General features: G+C 47.4%; 1 protein-coding gene across 14 annotated transcripts in view; it reads right to left on the bottom strand.

Annotated features, from left to right (window-relative positions):
• LOC139263036 (PH and SEC7 domain-containing protein 2-like) overlaps positions 1-16,781 on the bottom strand; it is a 420,621-nt gene that overhangs the window by 275,894 nt on the left and 127,946 nt on the right. For 10 of the 14 annotated variants that reach the window (XM_070878509.1, XM_070878513.1, XM_070878508.1 and 7 more), the window contains one exon: positions 10,456-10,512. The exons of 3 other annotated variants lie outside the window; for them this stretch is intronic. The gene's annotated coding sequence lies outside the window, so the exon portion shown is untranslated. One more of the 14 variants, XM_070878517.1, reaches the window with a different exon arrangement.

The following is a 16,781-nucleotide window of genomic DNA, read 5'->3' as shown; positions in this document are numbered from 1 at the left end:
GCAAAAAAAAATTCAAGCTGAAGGTTGCAGGAAAAAGTCTAACTGACGGTGTATGTCGCAAAATGCCCCACTCCAGCAAGATATGGCCCATTATCTAAAATCAAGCAGGCAGTTAAAACAGGTGGCTTGTATCTTATTCACCCACTTTAATTCATAACAGAAAATGTTGTAGCTCACGTGGAGAATCAATGTGATGTAGTTCTGGAGATTTCTGTAGCTCTATAAAGCTGACCATTCTTCTTTGTAGTCTTCAATACATCAGCAAAATCTTTCCATATAGGTCTAGTTCGAAGATCTTTTGTTTTCAAGCCGAATAAAATATTTTAAAAGTAGTCACGTGCTATATCATTCCTGCCAATTTGGAAAGTTGTTACTAACCAGAATTCACTTGAACCAGACTTGGAGGGGCGAGTATTTTCCTAATACTAGATGCTGAAATGATTATTGTTGTCAGATGTAGAAAGAAATAATGTTATCCAGGTACAAATAGATACAAATATAAATAAAAAATTAAAATAGGGATAAGGCGGCTTTGGAGGAACTTATTATTTTTCTTACCGAGGCCAGGAGTATTAGGAACAAATAATTAGAGATCTATGCATCCAATAAAAGTATTGGCTTCACAGAAACAAGTTTCCCAGCAGCATACAGGAGTGGAGTAATTTTACAAATTTGCACTCCTGACACAGATCTTCAAATGCTGGAAGCACATATCAGCATTTCTGGTTGAAATAGCCCACAGAATCACAACAAGGTTTTCAAGGGACTACTGAGAAATCCACCACTTCCATGCCTTCCAAAAAGTGATCAAACAGAAAAAAAGTAGCGGTGTCACTAAATAGTCCACACAGCACAAAAGACTAGCACAAGAAGCCATCACAACAATGACTTACACATCACATGCACTCTTATTGAAATAAAAATATGTTCTGAACGCTGTGAAAATTGATTTCATGTTATTTATTGTAACTGCTACAATATGCTCTTATTTTGGCAACAAACCAAAAAATAGGTTAAAAAATAATAATTATATAAATGATGTGTCACTGTATACTTGATGAGGTTAGAGTAACTGATATACATTTGGTCCTCTCTGTGCCTTGGGTAGCATTGTGTTGTGAACGAACTCCTTTATGTCTCCAGATCGCCCAGGCATGGTCTCCCACTGCTTCTGTTCGTCTACCTCCTCAAACATGTCCAGAAGTAGAATTGAAGCTGCACTTAGGCATTTTAAAGTATTCTGCAGCCAATAAATATAAGTAATATATACCTGTGCTGACTATGCAAATTCCCCCTGCTCCCTCAGCTATTTTAATTCCTGGTTGAAATGGGGTAATTATCATAATATGAGAAACTGGTAACTCTGTTGGAAATTTGTACATTTTCCTTTAATTTCTGGAAGTTAGAAATTAGTATTGATAAAGGCAAAATAGTAATAATTAGCATATGTTATCAACCACCAGCTCAAGATGATGAAGCAACTAGCAAACAGTTAAGACAGTTAAGAAGCTGCATGGGATTACAATGTGATAATCACCTGAGATTTAACTATTAAAAGAAAGGACGTGTCTATTCGCAACAGCAAATTTCTGACTGGTTCCCTTGGATGATAAGACCTGATTGTTGATTCATCCTCTTGGAGGACAAGACACATCCATCAGTTTAATCTGTAGTTAGCTCCTCCCTGCCTATGTAATCAGTTACTTTGCAAAATGTAATTCGAGCCATTCTGACTACCGACTCCAGCTAGAGCAGAGCTCACTTGGAACAGACAGGGCTCACCCTCGCGGGTTAATACATTCTCCCACCCGCCAAACAAGTTCTTGCCCCCACCATCCAAGTTTCTGACATTTTCGCCCGCCTACGTCCCTGACCTCCCATTCCCCTCCTCCCCCCAAGTTCCTGACCTCACCCCGCCCAAGTTCCTGAACCTTCTCCCCCGTTCAATTTTCTGACCTACCCCCGGTCAACGTGTCTGACCTCCCTCCCCCCACTAGAGTTCCTGACTTTCCCCCCACTCCCTCCCCGGATCCCTGACCTTCTCCCCCTGCTCAAGTTCCTCCCCCCCATCCCCCCCACCCAGGTTCTTGAACTCCCCTGACCAAGTTCCTCCCCACTGGGTTCCTGACCTTCTCCCCCCAACAAGTTCCTGACCCTCACCCACCCCCCCACCCCCATTGATGGGGAATTGTGCGTAGATCAGAGGAAATAAGTGACTGTTTCTTAAAATATATAATGGGATGCTACTCGAGATTTAGTATTTAGCGACCCGCCAGAAATAATGTGAAGTTGAAACTGGATAAACACGGGTTACAGTCATCGCTGATTTGATAGATTAAAGGCCAAGGCTAAAGATATAGGGGGCAAAATTGGGCTCGGTAGCACCCATTTTTTGGGCGCTGTGAAGTCCCTTAAGGTTCCAAAATGGCATCCATAGCACACTCACACACTTCTGATGCAAAGTGCTCCGGACGCCATATTGGTAAAGGGGTTAGCATGCACGCACCTAACGTCCGCCAGCAGCATGCAGAACAGGCAGATCATGACGTCAATCAGCGTGCAATGTTGATTTGACTCCATCGCTGCTATTTTGGAGTTTGACGTTCCTGCCTACGCCCACTCTTAACCTCGCACAGCTTATTCTGAAATTATGCCCCCGAGTTCTAGATTCCCCTATGAGGGGAAACATCCTCTCTGCATCTATCCTGTCAAGCCGCCTCAGAATCTTATATGTTTCAATAAGATCACCTCTCATTCTTCCAAACTTCAATGAATACAGGCCCAACCTGCTCAACCTTTCTTCATAAGGCAACCCCTTCATCCCAGGAATCAACCTAGTGAACCACCTCCAATGCAAGTATATCCCTCCTTAAATAAGGAGACCAAAACTGTACGCAGTACTCTAGGTGTGGTCTCAGCAACACTGTGTACAGTTGTAGCAAGACTTCCCTACTTTTATATTGTATCTATACTCCATAGCATTGACAGGGTAGATGCAGAGAAGATGTTTCTCCTCATAGGGGAATCTAGAACTCGAGGGCATAGTTTCAGAATAGGGTCAGAATAGGATGTTGCCCATTTAAGATGGAGATGAGGAGGAATTTCTTCACTCAGAGGGTCGTAAATCTTTGGAATTCTCTACCCCAGAGAGTTGTGGAAACTGAGTCATTGAGTATATTAAAGGCTGAAATGGACAGATTCTTGAACTATAGGGGAGTTGAGGATTATGGGGAACAGGCAGGAAAGTGGAGTTGTGGCAAAGTTTAGATCAGGCATGATCTTATTGAATGGCGGAGCAGGCTCGAGGGGCCATATAGCCTACTCCTGCTCCTATTTCTTATGTTCGTAAGTTCTTATGTTCGATAGTTGATTACATTTCTAATAGTGTACGGGATGTGGTGTGGCAAGTACTGAAGAACTTTTTTGCTGACTTAAAGGATTATGCACAGACCAGTTACTCCCAGACCTGGGTGGGCTTATAGGCATTCCTCTTGGCATTGAGCATGACTGGGAGAATCAAGAGAGGGAACACAGAGCAGGACAAGTTGCTAGAAGAGGGAGAAGGATGGGAAGAGGTAGGAGAATTGGGGAAGGGGCAGGAAAGTGGAGTTGAGGCCAAGATCAGATCAGTCATGATCTTATTGAATGGCAGAGCAGGTTCGAGGGGCCTATTCCTGCTCCTATTTCTTATGTTCTTGTGTTCTTAGGAGGAGGAGGGGCAAAAGGGCTCTCAGCAGAAGGCCATATACGCAGAGGCTTTTTAGAGAGCAATTCTCCTACTTGAACATCAGCCACGACCAGTGCTTGAGGCATCTGTGCTTCACAAAAGAGGCAGTCACTGAAATTTGCCATCTGGTGAGCCACAACTTCAACCTCAGAGCAGGGCAATGCCAGAATTGCCCGTGGCTGTCAAGGTGACTCTGCCTCTGAATCGCTATGCATCTGGCTCTTTCAAGGTGCTGCTGGAGATATCACCATCATCATAGGCAGTCCCTCGGAATCGAGGAAGACTTGCTTCCACTCCTGAAGTGAGTTCTTTGGTGGCTGAACAGTCCAATACGAGAGCCACAGACTCTGTCACAGGTGGGACAGATAGTCGTTGAGGGAAGGGGTGGGACTGGTTTGCCGCACGCTCTTTCCGCTGCCTGCGCTTAATTTCTGCATGCTCTCGGCGTTGAGACTCGAGGTGCTCAGCGCGCTTTCGGATGCACGTCCTCCACTTAGGGCAGTCTTGGGCCAGGGACTCCCAGGTGTCAGTGGGGATGTCACACTTTATCAGAGAGGCTTTGAGGGTGTCCTTGTAACGTTTCCGTTGCCCACCTTTGGCTCGATTGCTGTGAAGGAGCTCCGAGTAGAGCACTTGCTTTGGGAGTCTCGTGTCTGGCATGCGAACTATGTGCCTGCCCAACAGAGTTGATCGAGTGTGGTCAGTGCTTCAATGCTGGGGATGTTAGCCTGGACTAGGACGCTGATGTTGGTGCGCCTGTCCTCTAGGGGATTTGTAGGATCTTGCGGAGACATCGTTGGTGATATTTCTCCAGCAACTGTACATGGTCTGCTGTACGTGGTCCATGTCTCTAAGCCATACAAGAGAGCAGGTATTACTACAGCCCTGTAGACCATGAGCTTGATGGCAGTTTTGCGGGCCTGGTCTTCAAACACTCTTTTCCTCATGCAGCCAAGGGCTGCACTGGCATACTGGACGCGGTGTTGGATCTCGTCGTCGATGCCTGCTCTTGTTGATAGGAGGCTCCCGAGATATGGGAAGTGGTCCATGGTGTCCAGGGCTGCGATGACTGGGGGGCAGTACTGTGCAGTGAGGACAGGCTGGTGGAGGACCTTTGTTTTACGGATGTTTAACGTAAGGCCTCAGTAAATACGTCGACTATGTCCTGAAGTTCAGCCTCTGTATGTGCACAGACGCAGGCGTTGTCTGCGTACTGTAGCTCGACGACAGAGGTTGGGGTGGTCTTGGACCTGGCCCGGAGATGGGGCAGGTTGAACAGATTCTCACTGGTTCTGTAGTTTAGTCCACTCCAGCGAGGAGCTTGTTGTCTGTGAGGTGGAGCATGGCAGCGAGAAAGATTGAGAAGAGGGTTGGGGCGATGACGCAGCCCTGTTGGACCCCAGTCCAGACGTGGATTGGGTCTGTGATGGATCCGTTGGTAAGGATCACGGCCTGCATGTCGTCATGGAGCAGGCGGAAGATGGTGACGAACTTTTGGGGGCATCTGAAACGGAGGAGGATGTTCCATAGACCCTCACGGTTGACAGTGTCAAAGGCCTTTGTAAGATCGAAGAAGGCCATGTATAAGGGCTGGCACTGTTTCCTGCATTTTCCCTGTAGCTGTCCCGCTGCAAAAATCATGTCCATTGTGCCCCGTAGCGGACGAAATCCACACTGTGACTACGGGAGCAGCTCCTCGGCCACAGGAAGAAGACGGTTGAGGAGGACACTAGTGACGACTTTCCCAGTGGTTGATAGCAGGGAGATTCCTCTGTAGTTGCCGCAATCGGACTTGCCCCCTTTTTTAAAGATGGTCTCGATCACTGCATCTCTGAGATCCCCTGGCATGCTCTCCTCCAGATGAAAGAGATGAGGTTGTGTATTTGCACCAGCAGTGCCTCTCCGTCATACTTCAATGCCTCAGCAGGGATTCCATCTGCACCAGTAGCCTTGTTGGTTTTAAGCTGTCTTATGGCTTTTTCTACCTCGTGCAATGTTGGGGTCTCACTGAGGTGGTGGCAGGTAGCATGCTGTGGGATTGAGTCGAGAACACTCTGGTGAAAGACAGAGTCTCGATTGAGGAGATCTTCGAAGTGCTCCTTCCAGCGGGCCCTGACTGCCTCGGTGTCCTTGATGAGTGTTTCCCCATTCTTGGCCAGCAGTGGGGTGGGGTCTTGGGTGTTTGGCCCGTAGGTGGCCTTGACTGCGATGAAGAATCCTCGGCCAGCTGCTGTATCTCCTGTGCTTTCTCCATCCACCACCTGTTTTGTAGGTCCCGGGTTTTTTGTTGGAACTTAGCCTTGAGCCATCTTTAATGCTGCTTTGCTGCTCCCACGTTGGGTTGTTGTTTAAGGCTCATAAATGCCCTGCACTTGCAATCTATTAGCTCTTGGATCTCCTGATCATTCTCATCAAACCAGTCCTGGTGTTTCCTGGTTGAGTGACCGAACGTCTCTTTGTAGGCACTGGTTATGGAGGCCTGGAGGGCAGACCAATTGCTGTGGGCATTCTGCGTCTCGGGATCATCAAGGCATGTCAGGTTAGCTGTGAGGCGCTGTGTCCTTAAGTGCCCCAGCATTGACTTTTTTGGGGCACTGCTTCTGCTACCCCCTCCGCTTTGGGGCTATGTTGATGTCGATGATGGATCAGATTAGGCGGTGGTCCGTCCAGCAGTCGTCGGCTCCTGTCGGCTCCGCACATCCTTGCGATCCCTGGCTCGGACAATGACATAGTCGAGCAGGTGCCAGTGCTTGGAGCGAGGGTGTTGCCACGATGCCTTGTATTTGTCCCTCTGGTGGAACAGGGTGTTGGTGATGACAAGTTTGTGCTCTAGACATTTTGTCAGGAGTAGGGTACAACTGGAATTGGCTTTCCCTACCCCTTATATGCCAATCACGCCCACGCAGAGGTCTGTGTCCTTGCCAATCCTGGCGTTGAAGTCACCGAGGAGGATTAGTTTGTCGCCTGCAGGGACGCAGGACAGGTATTTTTCGAGGTTGGACTAAAAACCCTTTTTGGCCTCATCTGTTGCATCAAGTGTTGGGGCGTACACACTGATGGCTGTGGTGCACTGGTTCCAGGATAGGGTGAGTTGAAGAGTCATGAGGTGTTCGTTAGCCCCGCAGGGGGAGTCTTTGAGGCGGTCAACCAGCTCGTTTTTGATGGCAAAGCCGACTCCGTGGAGGCGGCATTCTTCCTCTGGTTTCCCTTTCCAGAAGAAGGTGTAACCTCCACCTTGTTCTTTGAGCTGGCCTTCCCCTGCCCGCCGGGTCTCGCTCAGGGCGGCGATGTCGATATCAAAGCGTCTAAGTTCCCGGGCAACTATGGTGGTGCGGCATTCCGCCTGTTGCAGTTAGGGTTGTCCATGAGGATCCTGATGTTCCATGTCCAGAACTTCATGTTAATGGAGTGGAAGATGCCTGTGCATGAGCTCTTTTAACGTAGGGTGGTCGTTGCACACCGGCTACCACATGGGCTTAGCTGAGCAAGGTCTTGATCTTGTGGCAAGGGTGACTGGAGACCAGGCACTGCTATATGGGTGGAGGAGAGGCTCATCTGCCGTCACTGGAGGTGTTCCGATCTGATCGGGGGGGGGCGGCGGAGGCAGTAGAAGCCCAATAGCCAGTTCCAGGTCGAGGACACCGACCACCCATATAGCAGTGCCTGCTGGAGATATAAGCCAGATCTCTCAGTGTGCAGTGCACTGCTGTATAAGTGAGGTCACTGAAGCTCTCTATGCAAAGAGAAATTGATTTAATTCCCTCTTGCCAGAGAGAAACAGGCGGAGTGAGCACAAGGGTTTGCAAGAATTGCAACCTTCCCCGTGGTGCAGGATGCCATTGACTGCACGCACATTGCTTTGCGTGTGCCTCATGTCAAATCTTCCATCTACCTGAACCACAGGGGATTCCACTCACTCAACATGCAGCTGGTGTGTGACCACAGGTCATGAAGGTCAACGCCCGGTATCCTGGCAGCAATCACGATGCATTCATTCTGTGGTAGTCCTCTGTGCCTATTCTCCGCCAGTCCTCTGTGCCAGCTGTATTTTAACCACCATGGCGAACCAAAGGGTGGCTACTGGGCGACAAGGGTTATCCACTGATGACATGGCACATGACTTCAGTGCACAACCCCAGGCATACAACGAGAGCCATGCTGCCACAAGAAATCTGATAGAGCAGATCATTAGCATCTTGAAGCATCAGGTCCGTTGCCTGGACCTCTCTGGAGGTAGCCTTGCAGTGCTCGGCTACGCGGGTCTCAAGACCTTTTTTTGAGATATGCTGCATGCTACACAACCATGCCTTCATGAGGTCATTGAACATATTTAAGGTAGAGAGAGATAGATTTTTGAGCGATAAGGGAGTGAAGGGTTATGGAGAGCGGGCAGGGAAGTGGAGCTGAGCCCATGGTCAGATCTTATGTTCTTATGTATGAGGGAACTGCCCTTGCCACCATCCATCACATGAGAACCTGAGGAGCAGGTGCCCGAGGAGGAGGAGGAGGCAGAGGAGGAGGAGAATGCGGAAGAGAGGCTGCAACCTCAATAACCCCTTTCTACCCGGGCTCTACGTGCACAAATAATTTATGAGCGATACCAATAACCTCAAACCCAATTCCCCTCTCACCAACAATCCCACACTCATTACCTTCCCGCTGTCATTAACCATCATGTCACCCTCTTTCCCACAATGCAAAAATAAAAGCCAACACAAAATAAACATTCCAATCCAAATTTAGAAATTAAATCATGCCACAGTGCTTACAAAAATAAAGTAATCACCCTTGTACATTCCTTTTGTGCATCTTCTATGTGCCTTTGCCTGGCCTCATACTCCTACAAGGTGCTTCCCCAGTGGCTACAGCATGGCTGGTGGAAAGCTGCTGACTTACAGTGGAGAGGACTGCAGATGCCTTGGAGGGTGTCCGCAGAGACACGATGTACAAATCTCTGGACAAGGGGGGAAAGGACATGGCCCTCATCCTGATGGCCACCTTTGTGTGCGGCTGCATCAAGCTGTGCATACATCAAGTGTTAGTACGTGCTGAGATTTTATCTGTCCCCGGTGTTGCGAAGGATGGGTCTGGCCAGGCTGCCGTGGAACACTCCAACCAGTTGGACCATGCCTCAGCACCTGTCCTTCATGGAAAAGTTTTTCAAGAAAAACACCTTTGACCACAAGGCCATAAAGCAGTGGTCGGCACGCAAGGTCCTGGACGGCCTACAAAAGGAGATGATGGATCCTGTTGGACAGTTCCCCGAGCAGACTGTCGAACTCGTTTGGCAGAATGTCTCACCGCCAGAGCTTTCACACAAGCACCAAGACGTAGCTTGGTTGGCGGTGAGAAGGGCCCTACCCGTCAGATCCTTCATGCACAGCCGGGGTTTCAGAGACACGGCACTCTGCCCCTGAGTTGGCTGTGTTGCGGACGAGACTGTCATCCAGCTCCTTTGGGATTGCCCCTTTGCAAGGCAGGTCTGGAAGGAGATGCAGTGGTTGCTGTTGAGGTTCATCCCAAGCAGCGCTGTAACACAGGACTCAGTGCTCAGCGGACTGTTCCCAGGGAGGCGCACCGAGACAGACATCATCTGCTGCTGAAGAGCCATCAACTCGGTGAAAGACGCACTTTGGTCTTCCCGAAACTTGCTGGTCTTCCAGAGCAAGGAGATATCCATGGCTGAGTGTTGCAGACTAGCGCAATCCAAGGTCCAGGAATACGTGCTGAGGGACGCACTAAAGATTGGTGCAGTCGCCGCAAAGGCACGATGGGAAAGAGCCACAGTTTAAGGCCCTTCCGCCACAGTAAGCCCAGGGGATGGAACCAGACTCCCCTCGGGCTGTACTTGTTGATCTGCTAGTATACATAGAGCACCATGTACTGAAAAACACTTGTGTTGTGCCATGTTTAATGAAAGTCTCTGCACTGTTTAGTAACTTGTAAAGAAATGTAAATGTATTCTCATCCGTTCTGTGTACTGCTTTCATCTGCATAGTGCTATATGTAATGTGATTCGTGATCGGTATTGAAATGTATCCTGGAATGTAATGTAAACCTGTTCCCATCTGCTCCATGTAATACCCTTAGTACTACATGTAACGTGATTTAAGGATTGTACTAAACTGTACCTTGAAATGAAATGCACGCTAGTACATTGTATGGAACTGCTGTCAGCATCCAAACGAATTGTATGGAATTGCTGACCGCAAGGCACTGAACTATTTTCTAATGTATTGTGAAAATGTTATATGAATAAAGTATATTATTTGAAAAAAAAAACCTTGAGCAGCTCTGGCTCTAGAAGGCCTGGCTGCAGATTGCAGCATCTCGGCCAGGGTTGCAGCAGTCTCGGTTGGCTGGCTGACAGGCAACAGCATGGGCACTGGCAGAGTGGCAGGGCTGGGAGCACGAATGCTGTTATCCGGAGAGAGGACAGCAGGTTCGGACTCCATGAAGCTACTGCCACTCAGGGGAGACACCTCAGCAATCCTATGTAGCCTGGCCCATAGAAATCATCATCTCTGTTCTCCACAGCACAACTATCATCACCCGCCAGTGAGCTGGCACCTGTGTTATCCTGTCCCCCTGTCCTGGCTGCAGCGCATTTGTGCCCGGTATCTCACCATGTGCAGATCCCACCTCTATGCTATCCTCTAAATTACGCGTAGTGTCAGTATCTGAGCTGGTGGCTGCAACTGTGAAATCAAGTGATGGCGTGTCTTCACCTTTACTGTCTTCTTCCTCTTCCTCCACTGCCTGGGCAGGTTGCAGTTCTTGGGTATCTGAAAGGAAAAAGGGATAAAGATAAGTTTGAGGTGAGGGGAGTGGAGAAAGTAAGAAATACCAGCTTACACCGTCTGCAGCTTCTCAATCAGAGATTGTGGGATGAGGGAGAAGTGGGATGAGAGAAGGAGCATTAGGTGTGCAGATACCCTTATCTTCAATGGCTTTAGCAATAGCCCTTCCCAGAATGGCCAGCTCTGTCTCCTCCATGAGGGGGATTAAAAAATGCAAGTGCGCAATTCCCCCTCCGGTTAGTTTCCGCTGCCTCAGTTTGTGTGCCACCTTCTCCTGTAAGAACATAAGAATTCGGAGGCCCTTTGAGCCTGCTCTGTCATTCAATAAGAGCATGGCTGATTTTCGACCTCAACTCACTTTCCTGCCCTATCTCCACATCCCTTGATTCCCCTAGAGCTCAAAAATCTATCTCAGCCTTGAATATACTCAACGATTCAGCATCCACAGCCCTTTGGGGTAGAGTATTCCAAAGATTCAGAAGCCTCTGAGTGAAGAAATTCTTCCTAATTTCAGTCTTAAATGGCCAACCCCTTATCCTGAGACTATGCCCCATAGTTCTAGACACTCCAGCCAGGGGAAACAACTTCTCAGCATCTACCCTGTCAATCCCCCTCAGAATTTTTTATGTTTCAATGAGATTACCTCTCATTCTTCTAAACTCGAGCGAGTATAGGCCCAATCTACTCAATCTCTCTTCATAGGACAACCCTCTCATTGCAGGGATTAATCTAATGAACATTCGTTGCACCGCCTCTAAGGCATGTATGTCCTTTCTCAGATAAGAAGACTAAAACTATGCACAGTACTCCAGGTGTGGTCTCACCAAAGCTCTGTACAATTGTAGTAAGATTTCCTTCCTCTTATACTCCAATCCCCTTGCAATAAAGGCTGACATGCCATTTACCTTCCTAATTGCTTGCTGTATCTGCATTCTAACTTTCTTTGTTTCCTGTACGAGGACACCTAAATCGCACTGAACACCAGCATTTAATCGTTTCTCACCATTTAAAAACAAATTCTGTTTTTCCATTCTTCCCACCAAAGTGAATAACCTCACATTTCCTCACATTATACTCCATCTGCCTCCTTATTGCCCACTCACTTAATCTATCCCTTTGCAGCTCTTTGTGTCCTCCTCACAGCTTACTTTCCCACCTAGCTTTGTATCATCAGCAAACTTGGATACAATGCACTCGGTCCCTTCATCTAAGAGTGTGTCAGTGAGTGTCGTGCAATCTGTTTGGGTGGTATGGCTATCATGGTTGAATAACTGCCAGTGTGTGCAAGCTGTAAGATGTGGGTTTGAGGCTTGCAACAGTGCTAAGTGTGTGAAGGTAAGTGATGCATATGAATATTAGGGTTAAGTCCTGATTGATAGATTGTTGGTAAGTGAGTGATGGAGGTATGATAAATTGAGCAGTGTCTAGGCTAGTGGTGCAGTTGGTAGGCCAAACTTCCTCTGAGGTTCCCCCCTGCCCTAGCCCTAAACTTGCATCTTTCTCCAGTTTCTGTCCGATCTCCCCTCTTGACCTCTTCATGCTCATCTTGTCCATGAGACCCACTCCTACTCCCTTGACCCTATTCCCACTAAACTGCTAACGACCCATCTTCCTTTTCTGGCTCCCATGTTAGCCGACATTGTTAACGGTTCTCTCTCCTCAGGTACTGTCCTCCTCTCCTTCAAATCTGCCGTCATCACCCCTCTCCTCAAAAAAGCAACCCTTGACCCTACTGTGCTTGGTAGCTACCACCCCATCTCCAACCACCTTTTCATCTCCAAAGTCCTTGAACGTGTTGTCGCCTTCCAAATCCGTGCCCATATTTCCTAGAACTCCATGTTTGAATCCCTTCAATCTGGTTTCCGCCATTGCCACAGTACCGAAACAGTTCTCATCAGTCACAAATGACATCCTCTGTGACTGCGACAAAGGTATCACTCCTCGTCCTCCTCGACCTGCCTGCAGCCTTTGACATGTTGACCACTCCATCCTCCTCCAACGCCTCTCCACCATCGTCCAGCTGGCTGGGATTGCACCCGCTTGGTTCCATTCTTATCTGTCGAATCATAGCCAGAAAATCTCCTGCAATGGCTTCTCTTCCCACCCCCCACATCGTTACCTCTGGTGCCCCCCAAGGATCTATCCTTGACTCCCTCCTATTTCACATCTATATGCTGCCCTTTGGCGATATCATCCGAAAACATGGAGTCAGTTTCCAAATGTATGCTGACAACACCCAGCTCTACCTCTGTACCACTTCTCCCGATCCCTCCATAGTCTCTGATTGTCAGATTGCTTGTCTGACATCCAGTACTGGATGAGCAGAAATTTTCTCCAAATAAATATTGGGAAGACCGAAGCCATTGTCTTTGGACCCCACCACAAACTGCTTTCCCTAGCCATTGACTCCATCCCTCTCTCCAGCATCTATCTGAGGCTGAACCAGACTGTTCGCAACCTAGATGTTATATTTGATCCTGAAATGAGCTTCCAGCCACATATCCGCAGCATAACTAAAATCGCCTATTTCCATCTCCGTAACCTTGCCTGCCTCCGCCCCTGCCTCAGCTCATCTGCTGCTGAAACCCTCATCTATGCCTTTGTTACCTCTAGAGTTGACTACTCCAACCCACTCCTGGCTGGCCTCCCACATTCTACTCTACATAAACTTGAGGTCATCCAAAACTCAGCAGCCCATGTCCTAACTCGCACCAATTCCCGAACACCCATCACCTCTGTGCTCACTGACCTACATTGGCTTCTGGTTAAGCAACACCTCTATTTCTAAATTCTCATCCTTGTTTATAAAGCTCTCCATGGCCTTGCCCCTCCCTATCTCTGTAATCTCTTTCAACCTCACAACCCCACGAGATGTCTGCGCTCCTCAAATTCTGCCCTCTTGAGCATCCCTGATTATAACCGCTCAACCATCGGTGGCCAGCTGCCTGGGCCTTGAGCTCAGGAACTCTTTCCCTAAACCTCCCCGCCTCTGTATCTCTCTTTCCTCCTTTAAGACGCTCCTTAAAACCTACCCCTTTGATCAAGCTTTTGGTCATCTCTGTAATTTCTTCTTATGTGGCTCGGTGTCAAACTTATTTGTTTTACTGCGTTAAAGGTACTATAAAAATAAAAGTAGTTGTTGTTGTTGATATGGCATTTGACGATGCATTCAATCGCCTTGACCACTTGTGTGAGATTATTAAACACTTCTTGCACTGCATCATGTTCTTGGAGTTATACTCCTGAACTTAACCTCCTCTCTTGCCACTGCCTTCTGAGTAAGTGTCTGCCACCACCCCCCCGACAACCCCCCACCGCCCGCCCCCCAAGGGTACAGGACATCTCTCCTTTCCACCTCTTCAACTAAGACCTCCAGTGCAGCCATCAAAAACCTTGGTGCCTGCTCTCTTCCATGGTCAGCCATTCTTCACTCTTTCCCAGATCAGACTCACTTGCAGAACAACTCCTAGCACCTATTGCAGCCACAATGAACCTCCTCTTTAGGAGAGGCAAGCTAGCTTTAAGTAGTGCAGGCTATCTTTAGTCACTCACAATATTGGGCCTTCTGCTGATGTATGCAGCCAGTGAACAGCGCAAGGAGCGCTGGCTGCACATAGAAATCATTATAATGACCAGGCAGCACAAAGTTGGTGTGCTGCCTGCATTCTATTCAATTTGGCATGGGTTAATCACGCACACGTAATGCCTACACCTGTTTTCGGATGCTAATCAATTTAACCTTCTTAGATATTCATGATTTTAGAAAAATCAAACTTCAAGACAAAAAAAAAATTTCTGCAAAGAATTAAATGGAAGCAGAATTGGAAAATAAAACAGAAGAAATGGGATTTTAAGGAAAGTGAAAAAGATATACATCCCAGGGTTCCCACTTTTGATTGTTATCCCAGTAACCCCTGCTGGAGATTGTGCATGTGTGGACAACTAGTGAGGATGGCATCAGGCTCAGCTGTGGTGCCCTCCCCATGGGTGAATAGTGTGCCAGCACTCACTATTGGAATGCTGTTGGCACCAGAAGAATCATGCCCCAGCAGGAATCATTGCTTTTGGTGAACTAGAGAGAGAGAAATCTGAGGGAGTGGGGTGCGGGGGTGCGGCGGTGAAAGCAAAATGAGTTTCAGCAGGAATAAGAGAATAACAGAAGACAGACTACTGATAACATCATGGAAATTACAAATAATTTTTCAGCTGTATAAGTAAACTAAGTGTTAAAGGCCATAGAGATGCTTTAAGGTTACAAATATTATGGAGATCTGCAAATTTCAGATTGGTTAGATGTATTTTTCATTGGTGAAGACTATGAACAAATTCCAGAGCCAGGTTTTTTGAAAACATATGGAGTGGTCAATAAAGCATGTTTTATAAAGTAACTGGAAATTGGCACAATGCCAGCTGCAATTGAATGATAGGTAACAGCAATTTTTTGAAGTTCCAAATGTTCTATGCTGCCCAACCAGTAAGCAGTCAGAAAAATCGCTGCAGGGTATTTGACAGTGCACTTTCATGCACAGAATCTTGATTCTGCAATGTAAATTTGGTTATTATTGGCATTTAGAGCCATGCACACGAAATTATTATCTTAACGTATCGCTTCCACAATATGCCAATCTTGTATCTCAATATAAAATATGCAATAGAAGTCAGGAAACAAAGCTAAGGAAAACAGCCTACATCACAACAGTAATTGCACTTTAAAGCAATTCACCGTATGTGAAATGCTTCAGGAGGTTTGAGAGACATAACACACTATGGCTCTGATATTTACGGGGAGGCAGGGAGGGAGCAACCGGGAAACCCGGAAATGCTAGGACTGCAGAGATCCTCCTGAATTTAACACAGCGGGTTGGGGTCAGGTTTCCCATTTTTTAAAAATTGAACCACCTCTCCAGCCTGCCATGGTGGGGTTAAAATTACCCATTAAATAAATCCAAGTCTTTCATTTTCTTTTACAACTTCAGCTTTTAGATATTTGTGGCACAAACAAGGAGAGATGCAAGAGCTGTTACAGCACAATTGAGAGACCTATGATGATGACATTGCTATCTTCAATTTCTCCAGCGATTTGAGGTGTCTACTGTATATGGTCCACGTCTCTGAGCCATAAAGAAGGGCAGGTATCACTACAGCCCTGTAGACCATAAGTGTGGTGCCAGATTTGAGGGCCTGATCTTTGAACACTCTCTTCCTTAGGCGACTGAAGGCTGCGCTGGTGCACTGGAGGCGCAGTTACACCTCATCGGCGATGTCTGCCCTTGCTGATAGTACGCTCGCGAGGTATGGAAAATGGTCCATGTTGTCCAAGGCCATGCCGTGGATTTTGATAACTGGGGGAACAGTGCTTTGTGGCGGGGTCAGGTTGGTGGAGGACCTTTGTCTTACGGATGTTTAGTGTAAGGCCAATGATTTCATACACCTCGGTGACGATGCTGACGATGGCTTGGAGTTCAGCCTCTGAATGTGCGCAGACGCAAGCGTCGTCCTCATACTGCAGTTCAACGACAGAGGATGGGACAGTCTTGGATCTAGCCTGGAGCAACGAAGGTTGAACAGGTTCCCAGTAGTTCTATAGTTTAGTTCCACTAGTAGACACCTCAAATCGCTGGAGAAATACCACCAACAATGTCTCTGCAAGATCCTGCAAATCCTCTGCAGGTGGGCAGAGGAAACGTTTCAAAGACACCCTCAAAGCCTCCTTGATAAAGTGCAACATCCCCAACGACACCTGGGAATCCCTGGCCAAAGACCGCCCTAAGTGGAGGAAGAGCATCCGGGAGGGCGCTGAGCACCTCGAGTCTCGTCGCTGAGAGCATACAGAAAACAAGCGCAGGCAGCAGAAGGAGAATGCGGCAAACCAGACTCCCCACCCACCCTTTCCTCCAACGACTGTCTGTCTCACCTGTGACAGAGACTGTAATTCCTGTATTGGACTGTACAGTTACCTGAGAACTCACTTTTAGAGTGGAAGCAAGTCTTCCTCGATTTCGAGGGAATGACTATGACTGATTGACTATCTTCAATTAATCTATCTACATATTACATAAAATCTACGGCACAGAAACGGGTTATTTTATTTGTATGTCCTCCTTTTCTTGTCTCAACCTCAAGTGGAAACAATTTCTCCACATCCAACTTATCGAACCCCTTCATTATTTTTAAGGCCTCTATCTAGTCTCCTTTAGTTTTCTGTTTTCCAGAGAAAAGAACTCTAGTTTGCTTAATCTTTCCTGATAGTTGCA

This window comes from Pristiophorus japonicus, chromosome 4, assembly GCF_044704955.1.
Source record: "Pristiophorus japonicus isolate sPriJap1 chromosome 4, sPriJap1.hap1, whole genome shotgun sequence".
Lineage (NCBI taxonomy): Eukaryota > Metazoa > Chordata > Chondrichthyes > Pristiophoridae > Pristiophorus > Pristiophorus japonicus.
The sequence above is the reverse complement of the archived record's forward strand: the minus strand, read 5'-3'. Positions and strand labels throughout refer to the sequence as shown.